The sequence below is a fragment of the Sorex araneus genome, chromosome X, assembly GCF_027595985.1.
Source record: "Sorex araneus isolate mSorAra2 chromosome X, mSorAra2.pri, whole genome shotgun sequence".
NCBI classification, from domain to species: domain Eukaryota; kingdom Metazoa; phylum Chordata; class Mammalia; order Eulipotyphla; family Soricidae; genus Sorex; species Sorex araneus.
In genome coordinates this window covers 265,466,105-265,477,420 of record NC_073313.1, presented here as the reverse complement: position 1 = coordinate 265,477,420, position 11,316 = coordinate 265,466,105, and the positions used below count along the sequence as shown (strand labels likewise).

At 58.8% G+C, this 11,316-nt stretch overlaps 1 protein-coding gene across 1 annotated transcript in view; it reads right to left on the bottom strand.

Annotated features, from left to right (window-relative positions):
- Positions 1 to 1,911, bottom strand: part of INPP5D (inositol polyphosphate-5-phosphatase D) — an 86,236-nt gene extending 84,325 nt beyond the window's left edge. The window contains exon 1 of the mRNA XM_055123427.1: positions 1,782 to 1,911. The gene's annotated coding sequence lies outside the window, so the exon portion shown is untranslated. The remainder of the gene's footprint in view (positions 1 to 1,781) is intronic.
- Between the last annotated feature and the right edge of the window lie 9,405 nt (positions 1,912 to 11,316).

The following is an 11,316-nucleotide window of genomic DNA, read 5'->3' as shown; positions in this document are numbered from 1 at the left end:
GACACCTGGCACACCCCTGACACACTTGCTAGATACCTGACCCGCATCTGATTCATACTTGACCGATAACTGACACTCATCTGACACACCCCTGGCACCTCACACACCTGACACATACCTGACATACCTCTGACACAGATAGCCAGATAGCTGACACATCTGACAGATAATTGTCACACACTTGGCACACCTGAAATATACCTGACAGATATCCGACACACCTCTAACACACCTGACAGGATCCCTGACATACACCTGACATATACCTGGACAATTTCTGACCTATCCGACACCCCGCTTACACAACCTTGACATACCTGAGAAATATCTGACACACCTGACCGATTCCTGACATACCCCTGACACATCCCTCACATACCTGATACACCCCTGACATACCTGGCCCACGCCTGAAACACCCTCGAAACCACTCCTGATTCATACCTGCCAGATGCCTGAGCCCGCTGGCTTGGACCTACACCCTGTTTCCCGAATTCCTAAGGCCCATCCCATCCTGACTTCCTCTCAGCCCCAGCGCCCGTGTCCTTCCCTGTCCCCCCGCCTTCCCTACCCCATCTGGAATACCCCACAACTCCGTCAGGCTCGCTGTGGGCAGGAGCCAGAGCAGACTCGTCCGACAGAGCCCCGTGCCGACTGGCAGCCGAACAAGCCCGCATTGATTGTTGCTGCCCGCAGTCCACGGGGACCCATGACTTCCGCGAGCGAAGGCTGCTGTGGTGTCCAGGGACGGGCCGGCCCGGGCGAGCCCACGGTCCCCTCAACCTGGAAGCCTTCGGGATGGGCCTGGAACAGACCTCCCTGGCCAGGCCTGTCTTCTCCGCTCAGAGGCAACCGCGCGACTGTGAGCCTCTTCCCGTGTAAGCCAGGGGTAGGAGGGAGAGTTTGTTTCTGGCTGTGTCAGACCCCCGTCCCGAAGCTGCAGCGTGAGCTCTGACACCCCCACCCGCCACCTCCTCCGGAGTGGCCGCCGTCACCCCCACACTCTCGTACCGCGAGCGCTCAGTGGGGCCCCAGCCCACCTTCCATGGAGCCCCCTCCGGAAGCGCAGCCCTCACCTAGCACCCCCAGGCCCCCGGGGAGCTCAGCACGCGCAGACTAAGGAGAGCCAGGGCTGTGAGGCCGGGGTCTTGAGGGCCAGCAGGGGCCTCTGCGGGTGCAGGAGGGGGTGGCAGGGGGCAGGCAGGCCTGCGGCGCCACACTGCTCAGGGCATCTGGTCAACCTCACGTAGAGGCCTGAGGGCTGAAAGAGCCGAGGGGGCCACCTAGGGGTGAGGATCCCATGGGCCCGGGCCAGGCGGGGGTGCTACATGGCTAGTGCTAGCGAGCAGGATGAGAAACTTCTAGAAAGTCACGGAAGTGGGCAGTGCCAGGGCTGACTGGCCAGCAGGAGGCTGTGGACACTGGGAGGGCTGACAAAACCGCAGCCTGAGGAAACACCTAACCTGGCAGGTGCCGGTACAGAGGTCAGGCCTGGGGCGGGTTGCACATCTTCATATGATTCACCAGCAGGCGTGCGGGGCCTCTTGGGGGACACCATCCCGCCCCCCTCACCTTGCACTGGAAGTGTGGGCTTTAGGGTACTGGAAGGGCGTGCCCAGCAGGTGGGGCTGGGGGTGCAGAGTGCCCGGCAGCTGGGACCAGACTATCAATACTCCTAAGCACTGCCCATCCCCGCCTCCTGCTGTGTCCACTGAGGCCCAGCCTGCACCCCACCCCGCCAGCCTGGAAGGACGGACGCCACCCACTCCCCGGGGACCTACCTCACACCCTCACAGGAGGGAAACACTCGGGGACTGCTCGCCGCCTGGCGTGTCAGACTTGAAGAGAATCTCCCTTAGGAAAAAGGGTGAGTGTGTGTGTGTGTGTTGAGTGTGTGTGTGTGTGTGTGTGTGTGTGTATGTATGAATGTATATGTGTGCATGTGTGTATGTGTATGTGCGTGCATGTGTGTGCATGCCTGTGTGAGTGTGTGTGTGCGTTTGTGTGTGTGTGTGCGTGCACACGTGCGTGTGCATGTGTTTGGTGCCAGGGATCAAACCCAGGACTTTGAACATGCAAATCATGTGCTCTGCCCTGGGCCCTGGACCTTTCGAAAAAAGGTCTTGGAGTTTGTGTTTCCAAAGGATTCTCGTTTTTCGGGGGGACGAGCGTGTTTCCAAGTTGTGCTCCGAAATTGGGATCCCTTGTGGGATTCTCAGCCGATTGGGCTGGGTCAGATGCGAGGGTCGAGGGGGCGGTGCTGCTCAGGATCACCTGGTCACCCTGAAGGGCCTCCGAGGCCCCAGGCTTTCACCCGCCAATGCTCAGTGGACCGTGCAGCGCCAAGCATGGACTCGGGGCCAAAGGCCTGGGCCGTCCTGGACTGTCTCTGGCCCTTGGAAGGGCTCTTGATTCCATCATGGCGCTCACTTGAAAATAAGTCCCAGATTTTTTTTTTTTGCCTTAAATCTTTTCTTTCTTTCTTTCTTTCTTTCTTTCTTTCTTTCTTTCTTTCTTTCTTTCTTTCTTTCTTTCTTTCTTTCTTTCTTTCTTTCTTTCTTTCTTTCTTCTCTTTCTTTCTCTCTCTCTCTTTCTTTCTTTCTTTCTTTCTCCCTTTCTTTCTTTCTTTCTTTCTTTCTTTCTTTCTTTCTTTCTTTCTTTCTTTCTCTCTCTCTCTCTTTCTTTCTTTTTCTCTTTCTTTCTCTTTCTCCCTTTCTTTCTTTCTTTCTTTCTTTCTTTCTTTCTTTCTTTCTTTCTTTCTTTCTTTCTTTCTTTCTTTCTTTCCTTCTTTCTCTCTTTCTCTCTTTCTTTCTTTCTTTCTTTCTTTCTTTCTTTCTTTCTTTCTTTCTTTCTTTCTTTCTTTCTTTCTTTCTTATTCTTTCTTTTTATTGAATCACCGTGAGATGCTTAAATTCAGCAGGTTGCCATCTCTGATCTGAGGTCGCGTGTTGCGTGAATGTTCGTGCAGTCGGAGGTGCTGAGACAAGGAACATGGAAGAAATGTATGTCATGGAGGGTCTAGGTTCTCTCTGACTCTTAGACAAAGGTAGAGAGCCCCGTAGTCTCCTTTTAGTGGTCATGGAGCCTCTTAAAGGCACAATACAGTGATGTCACCAAGGGAGTTACGGGGAGATCATGCAAAGTTCTTCTGCACAGGAAAAACAAACAATGTAGGATCTGCAGACTGACAACAAATAGGCTTAAGCAGAACCAGGGATCTGTGAGGAAAGGAAGACTGACAATTTTGTTATAATTTAGGAAATTATTTACTAAGGCAGCCAAAAGAATATGTCCAACCTCATCCAAATCACTGGGCTCATCCTGGTAGCTCAGTCCAGCCCCGACAGTGCGGGAGTGCGGTGTGCGGGATAACAGTGCTGCAGTGCTACCTGAGATATAGTTACAGTTACAATGTGTGAGTTTAGTCCTACAATGATCGAACACCCATATCCCTCCACCAGTGCACATTCTCCACCACCAATGTCCCAATATTCCCCCCCATGCCAACCCTCCCCCTGCCTCTATGGCAGACAGTTTCCCCCATACTCTCTAGTTTGGGGCATTATGGCTTGCAATACAGATACTGAGAGGCCATCACATTTGGTCCTTTTTAAAAAAAAAAAATTTACTTTTTAAAATTTTTGATTAGTGAATCACCGTGAGGTACAGTTACAGACTTACAAACTTTGGTGCTTGCGTTTCAGTCACACCATGGTCAAGTGCCCGTCCCTCCACCAGTGCCCATTCTCCACCACCAATGGTCCCAGCATCCCTCCCTCCACCCCTACCCCGTCCTCCCCCCACCCCACCCCGCCTCTGTGGCAGGGCATTCCCTTTTGCTCTCTCTCCTTTTGGGTGTTGTGGTTTACCAAGTGGCCATCGTGTTCGGTCTATAGTCTACTTTCAGCTCGCCTCTCCCATCCCGAACACGTTTGGTCCTTGATCTACTCTCAGCCCGCCTCTCCCATCCCGAACACGTTTGGTCCTTGGTCTACTCTCAGCCCGCCTCTCCCATCCCGAACACGTTTGGTCCTTGATCTACTCTCAGCGCGCCTCTCCCATCCCGAGGGGTCCCTCCAGCCATCACTGGCTCAGTGAGCCCTTCCCTATCCCAGTCGCCTCTCCCCCCGGAGCCCCAGATCTTTAACGTGTCAACGCCTCCCCTTCGGGGGCCTGCAGGCTGGGCTGCCTGCTCTGGCCGGGAAGCTGGCTGGGTCCTGGCCTGGCCTCTTCCGAGCGCCCCACCGTCCCTGGCGCTGGCGGGGCACCTCTGTCCGGGGCCCTGACCACCAGCCTCGTCTCGAGCAGGACTGGCACTCACCTGGCATTCCCTCCGAGCAGACGTCCTCCAGGTGACCCCGCAGCACCTGCTGCCCCCAGCCTCCCTCCGTCCCCCTGCACCCCTACACTACCCCTTGGGCCCTTGTGTGAGCAGGAGCCGCCGCCCCAGGCCTTATGGTTGGAGCGTGCCCAGCCCCCTCACCCCTGCCCGCTGGGACTCCTCCCACCGGGAGCAGGTCAAAATCATCCCTGCAGGGAAGGGAGGACCCCAGCCCTTCCCCAGCCCCTCCCGCCCCCCCACATACCCCCCCAATTTCAGTTCTCTCCCCTCGTGCCCGGCCAGGAGCCTGGCCCACACGCGGGTGGGGGCACCTTCCCACAGACCCCCTATGCTTGCCCCGTCCCAGGGCAGGACGTTGTGGGGGCACTGGGTTTGAGAGCAGGCAGGAAGTCTGGAAAAACGCCCGCAGGCAGACAGGGGGCGAGATCCTGCCGGCAGGGGGCGCCTGAGCTCCGGCCACCACCCCCAGATCACATGACCTTGCAGGCTGTCACTCTCCTATGGGTTGCAGGAACCCAAGGGCAGGGTCCCAGGACCCCCCACTCTCATCAAGGACCCCTGTGCATCCCTAAGACGGCAGCTCGCCCATCCTAGAGGTCCCAATACATCCCAGGGGCCGCAGGGGAGTTCTGGCTGGAGCTGGGAGAAGCTGAGAGTGGAATAGCATCTTCTGCTCGGCCGTCAGCGGCCACAGGAACTGCTGCAGAGGCCGGGCCAAACCACACCGAACCCGAGCAGAAGGCCCCGACCCCCAGAGAGACCCCGAGGCAGGAAGTGCTGGGTCAGCTGCCCGGCCTCACTGCTGGGCGTCTCCCTCCCTTGCCCGGGTGTCCTGGCCACGAAGAACTTCTCGGAGCCAGACAATGAAGTGACCACAAAGGTCTCTCTGGCTCCGAGAGGCGGGTCCCAGCCAGGAGGAAGAGGCCCCGGCACGCAAACCTGGGGGTGGGGAGGAGGGGACCCCTCTTTTATTATTATTATTATTATTATTATTATTGCTTTTTGGGTCACACCCGGCGATGCACAGGGGTTACTCCTGGCTCATGCACTCAGAAATGACTCCGGGCGGCGCTCAGGGGACCATACAGGATGCTGGGAATCGAACCCGGGTCGGCCACGTGCAAGGCAAACGCCCTCCCCGCTGTGCTATGGCTCCAGCCCCAGGGGGCCCCTCTTTCTTCTCTCACTGTGTGTGCACACAAAGTCCCACCGGCAGAAGGCTGAGAGGCCATACAGGGGAGCGTGAAGCCCCGGGTTCAGTCCCGGGCCCTGAGTGCAGAGCCAGGACTGAGCCCTGAGCACCGCCCGGTAGGGCCAGAATGTGTAAACTATTCAACCGGCACAAAGAAAACTGAACTCGTCATCCCACCCATGTTCTAGAACCTTCTGTGCTCACCCCCATGCTCCCGCCCGGCCTCTACTCCTTGCCTTTCTCTCTTCCATCTGGTATTTCCTTCTCTGTGGGAGGAAAGGAGGAGACAGGTGTTTGGGCCCCACCCGGCAGTGCTCAGGGATCACTCCTGCTGGTGTTCATAAGTGAGGGGCCAGAGGTGGGACCCGAGCCAGCCCCGTTCTGGGCGCCCCCTGGATCGCTGTCCTTCTGCTCCCCGCCGGCTCTTTGCACGTGACGATACTCTCCGGCGTGTGGCGACGGTCTCCTGGTGCTTCTCTCTTGCTCTTAACGCCCGCTGCGGTGCCCCAGATCATATGACGCTGGCTTGAGCCTCCTGGGATACCTGCACGCCGTGCACGCCCCCCCCACACACACCCCCACCCCCCCCACACACACCACACACACACACACACACCCCACACACACACACACCCCACACACACACCCCCCACACACACAGACACACACCACACACACACACACCACACAGACACACACACACACCACACACACACACACCCCACACACACACACCCCACCCACACACACACCACACACACACACACACACACACGTCGCTGGTGTTGGCTGCCATCCGCACACCATGACATGCACAGGGGTCTCGTACCCGTGGGCCCGGGGCAGTCTGTGCCTGCAGCTCCATCCCTGAAAGATCTCCAGGGGTCCAAAGGCCAGGAGCGTTTTTCTTTCTGCCCGTCATTCCTTACCGGTTGCCCCATTCTTCTTAAGCCCGTGGGGTCGGGTGTGAGACGTGGCCTGCTGCCCGCCCTCAGCCCGAGGGAGCCAGGCTCTCCTGAAGAAAGTGATCTGGGGGGCTGGAGTGATAGCACAGCGGGTAGGGCGTTTGCCTTGCACGAGGCCGACCCGGGTTCGATTCCCAGCATCCCATATGGTCCCCTGAGCACTGCCAGGGGTAATTCCTGAGTGTAGAGCCAGGAGCAACCCCTGTGCATCGCTGGGTGTGACCCAAAAAGCAAAAAAAAAAAAAAAAAAAAAAGTGATCTGGGGGCTGGAGCAATAGCACAGCGGGCGTTTGGCTTGCACTCGGCCAACCCAGGTTCGAGTCCCAGCATCCCATATGGTCCCCCGAGCACCGCCCAGAGCAATTCCCGAGTGCAGAGCCAGGAGTAACCCCTGTGCATCACTGGGTGTGACCCAAAAAGCAAAAAAAAAAAAAAGAAAAGAAAAGAAAAAAAAAGAAAAAGAAAGTGATCTGGATGAAAATTAGTTTTGGTACCTGGGACCATAGGTAGGGCCCATCGAGGTACAGTCCCCTACCCCTGTAAAAATGATTTGGGGAGGGGGTGTCGGGTCACACCTGGAGGTGCCCAGGTAGTTCCCAGGAGACCAAATGTGGTGGCGGGCATTGAGCCCGGGCTGACCCTGTGCAAGGCCAGGGCCTTAGCGCCCACCCTCTCTCTGGCCCAACACAGATCTGTTTGTTTGGGCGCTACACCCACTGACGCCCAGGGCTCACTCCGGACTCTGCCTCAGGAACCGCTCCTGGCAGGGCTCGGGGATGTGGTGCCAGGGATGGGCAGGGACCCCAGTTGGCCACACTCGAGGCAAGCACCTCACCCTGTGTACCCTCCCCTGGCGGAGAAACACATTTTTTAAAGATTGTCTAGGGGCTGGAGTGATAGCACAGCGGAGAGGGCGTTTGCCTTGTGCACGGCCGACCCAGGTTCGAATCCCAGCATCCCATATGGTTCCCCCAGCACCGCCAGGAGTGACTCCTGAGTGCAGAGCCAGGAGTGACCCCTGAGTGCAGAGCCAGGAGTGATCCCTGTGCATTGCCAGGTGTGACCCAAAAAGCAGAACATAAATAAATAAAAAATAAAAAGACTCTGGAGGACTTGAGCTCCAAAGGCTCCTTCCTCCTCCCTTCCCAGTCCCCGTGGCTGGGGCTGTCTTGACAAGGAGGGTTGGCACGTGCCTCGTTGTGGGGGTCACCCTTTGGGGGGCTGCGATGCTCCTGGGGGAAGGTACTCCTGGTCCTGCCTCCCAAACATCTTCCCTCTGTGCTCACACGCGCCTGTCTGGGTGGCCGCGACGGCACAGCCACTGGGACCCAGGACGCTCGCCACTGAGCACCCAGCTCCCCGCTAAAGGGGTCTCGGGCCTGTCACCCCAGTGCGCATCTAAGAAGGAGCGAGCAGGGCTGCAGAGAGAGCACTGTGGGAGGGCACTTGCCTGGCACACGGCGGGCCTGGGTTCATTCACTGGTACTGTATGGGGATGGCCAGGCATGGCCCCACGACAGATAGACAGACAGACAGGCAGACAGACAGACAGACAGACAGACAGAGGATTTCCTGAATCTTCACACCGATGTTCGTGAACATAAAGGCGTGTGTCCGGGCAGCAAGCAACACCGAGCAGGACACTCCCCCCAGGGCTCGGCCTCACCCCCTCGAGTCACCTGGCCAAGGCCAGCGGCTGGCCAGCTGCTTCCGGAAGCCCTGAGAACTCCCTGCCAGAGGCCCCGCCCTCGCGCCGGTTCTCACCATCACCACCCTCACATACACACTCACACGTGCTAACACATACACTCACACACACTTACACGTACCCTCAACACTCATACACTCCCACTCACACACACTCCCAGTCATACACTCGTACACACGCACCCACCCACACTCACGTACACTCACACTCACACACACACTCAATGCACACATACTCTCGCACTCATACCCACACATACTCTCACTCGCTCATGCACACTCACACACACTCACATACACAGAAATGCTTATACACACCAACATATAGCCAGCCACTCACACTGACACAGGCACACACACAGATACAGTCACTCACTGACACAGTCACTCACATGGACAGAGTCACACACACAGACATAGAGTCACACACACAGACACACAGTCACACACACAGACACAGTCACACTGACATACTCCCAGTCACACACAGACACCCAATCACTCACATAGACTCACAGTCACTCACACAGACACACAGTCACACACACTGACACACAGTCACGCTGACATACACCCAGTCACACACAGACACCCAATCACTCACATAGACTCACAGTCACTCACACGGACACACAGTCACACACGCGACTGCGGCTCCTGCGACAGAGCGACAGGAACTGCGGCTCCCTGGCCAGCCCCCTCAGTCCTCCTCGCCTGTGGCCTCCCGGGGGACACACTTGTCTCGGCCACATCTCAGCGAGCGCTGCCGCCTAGCCAAGGCTCCGCTCTGGCTGGGCCGCAGCACGGGGCGGGCAGCAGGTCTCAGCCTCGATTTCCCTCCGGTTCCGGGACCCCAGAGCCAGGAGTCTGCGCGAGGCCTGGTGAGGCTCTTCCTGGCGTGCAGACGGTACCTCTGGCTGTCACACCCCGTGTCCTTTCCCAGGTGACCTAAGTAAGAGGCAGGGTGAGAGGAACAGAGACAGAGAGAGATGGAGACAGAGAGAGAAATGGGAGGGGGATAATATTCCTCTGTGTGTGTGTGTGTGTGTTTGTGAGTGCGTGTGTATGTGTGTGTGAGTGAGCATGTGTGTGTAAGTGTGTGCATGCATGTGTGTGAGTACATGTGTGCATGTGAGTGCGTGTGTATGTGTGTGTGAGTGAGCATGTGTGTGTAAGTCTGTGCATGCATGTGTGTGTGAGTACGTGTGTGCATGTGAGTGCGTGTGTATGTGTGTGTGAGTGAGCATGTGTGTGTAAGTGTGTGCATGCATGTGTGTGTGAGTACGTGTGTGCATGTGAGTGCGTGTGTATGTGTGTGAGTGAGCATATGTGTGGGGCTGTGTGTGTGCATGCATGTGTGTGTGAGTACGTGTGTGTGTATGTGAGTGCGTGTGTATGTGTGTGTGTGAGTGAGCATATGTGTGTGAGTACGTGTGTGTATGTGAGTGCATGTGTGTGTGAGTGCGTGTGTATGTGTGTGAGTGAGCATATGTGTGTGTGTGTAAGTGTGTGTATGCATGTGTGTGTGTACACACACAGACCGGGGGCCGAGCCCCAGTTCTCCCATACATGAGGCCTGTGCTCTACCCGTCCTTCCCTTCCTCCTCCCCTGAGAGTCCAGTCCTGGAGGCTGAGGCCTCCCCGAAGATCTGGCCGACCCCCGCCCCTCCCACAGCCTCTCGCCACGCCGTGCGCCGTGAGCCGGGGAGAGTTAGGGCCCGAACGCGCGGGTTCGGGAGGAGAAGCGGTTCCGTGGCAGATCCCGCTCCCCGCTGCAATCCCGCCGTCAGGGGTCTCTCTGCGGCCTGCGGGGACACGCGCCGAGCGTCCAGCAGTCCTTCGACCCTCCGGCCCACAGACACACACGCAGGAGGCCCTGTGCTCTGTCCACTCCGTGTGGCAGGGAAGGGGGGGGGGGCGGCGAGGCTGGGGGACTCACGCAAGCCAGCCAGCTCGCAGCCTCCTGGGTGCGAGTCCTCGAGCTGGACGCGCTCAGCACTCGGGCTGGACGCTGCGCTCCTGGCCCCGCCCCCACGACCAGGCCCCGCCCCCACGACCAGGCCCCTTCCCCACGGCCAGGCCTCTCCCCCACACAGTTACCTGGAGGAAACGCATCCCAGGCTCTCAGAGGCTGAGCCCAGGGTGAGCAGGGACGGCCTGGCCAGCGGGGAGCCGGCGGGTCCCTCGCTCCTCTCTGCTCTTTCCTCCCCAGCTCAGCGGGCCCAGACAGCCCACGGACAGAGGTGGGGCAGAGGCCAGCAGCAGGGGCATGGGGGTCTGGCCAGTCCCCAAACTGGCACCCCGAATCCTGGCTCTCCTTTCAGGACCCTGGCACGGTCTCCCTGGCGCTGGGAAATCTGCCCGGCGACTCCCTCCTGCCCAGAGCCCCAGTCCCAGACCCCCCGTTGCCCACCCACCTCTCCCCACCCCCAGCCCCCTGCTGCCCGTGTCTGTCCACAGCCCTGGGAATGGGGACATCCACAGGTGACGCTGACCCCAGCTTCCCCCAACAACGGGCCCAGCTTCCTGCCCTGACCCCTCCTGCACCCCCAACCCACAGACGCCCCCGCCCACCCGGCACCCACTCTGCGCCGGCCCCTTCACGGCCCCCCAAACCTGTGGCCAGTGTCCTCCCGCCTGATGGGGCTGGCCCCGGGGGCCTGGCGAGCGGGTGGGCTGCACCCCCCACCCCCCATCTGCACTGGCCAAGCCTGGCCGCGTTCTCTTCCCCCACACCCCCCAGCGCCACAGGCCCCGGAGAAGGACGCGGCTGCTGTGTCTGCTCCCAGCACCCGACCCCGGCCGCCCCGAGCCTCCTTCCTGGGTCCTGCTCGTCCCTGGGCAGCTCTGACCCACGCCCGCCCAAACTTCGGCGTTTCTGTCTTAATGTACAAAACGGCCACTCGGTGGTGCCCAACTCGGGGGCCGGGTGTCCCGAGGGCCAATCCCACACACTATCAGGGCTGGGGGGCCCCAGGGGCCCAGGATCTGCCCGGCTTCCACCGGCCCCAACCAACCCTTAACAGACGACCTTCCCCAAGGTCACTGGGGTGATAGGTCAGCTTTCTCCCCTTCTCTGCTCCACCCGAAACCTCTCCAAAGTCACCAGC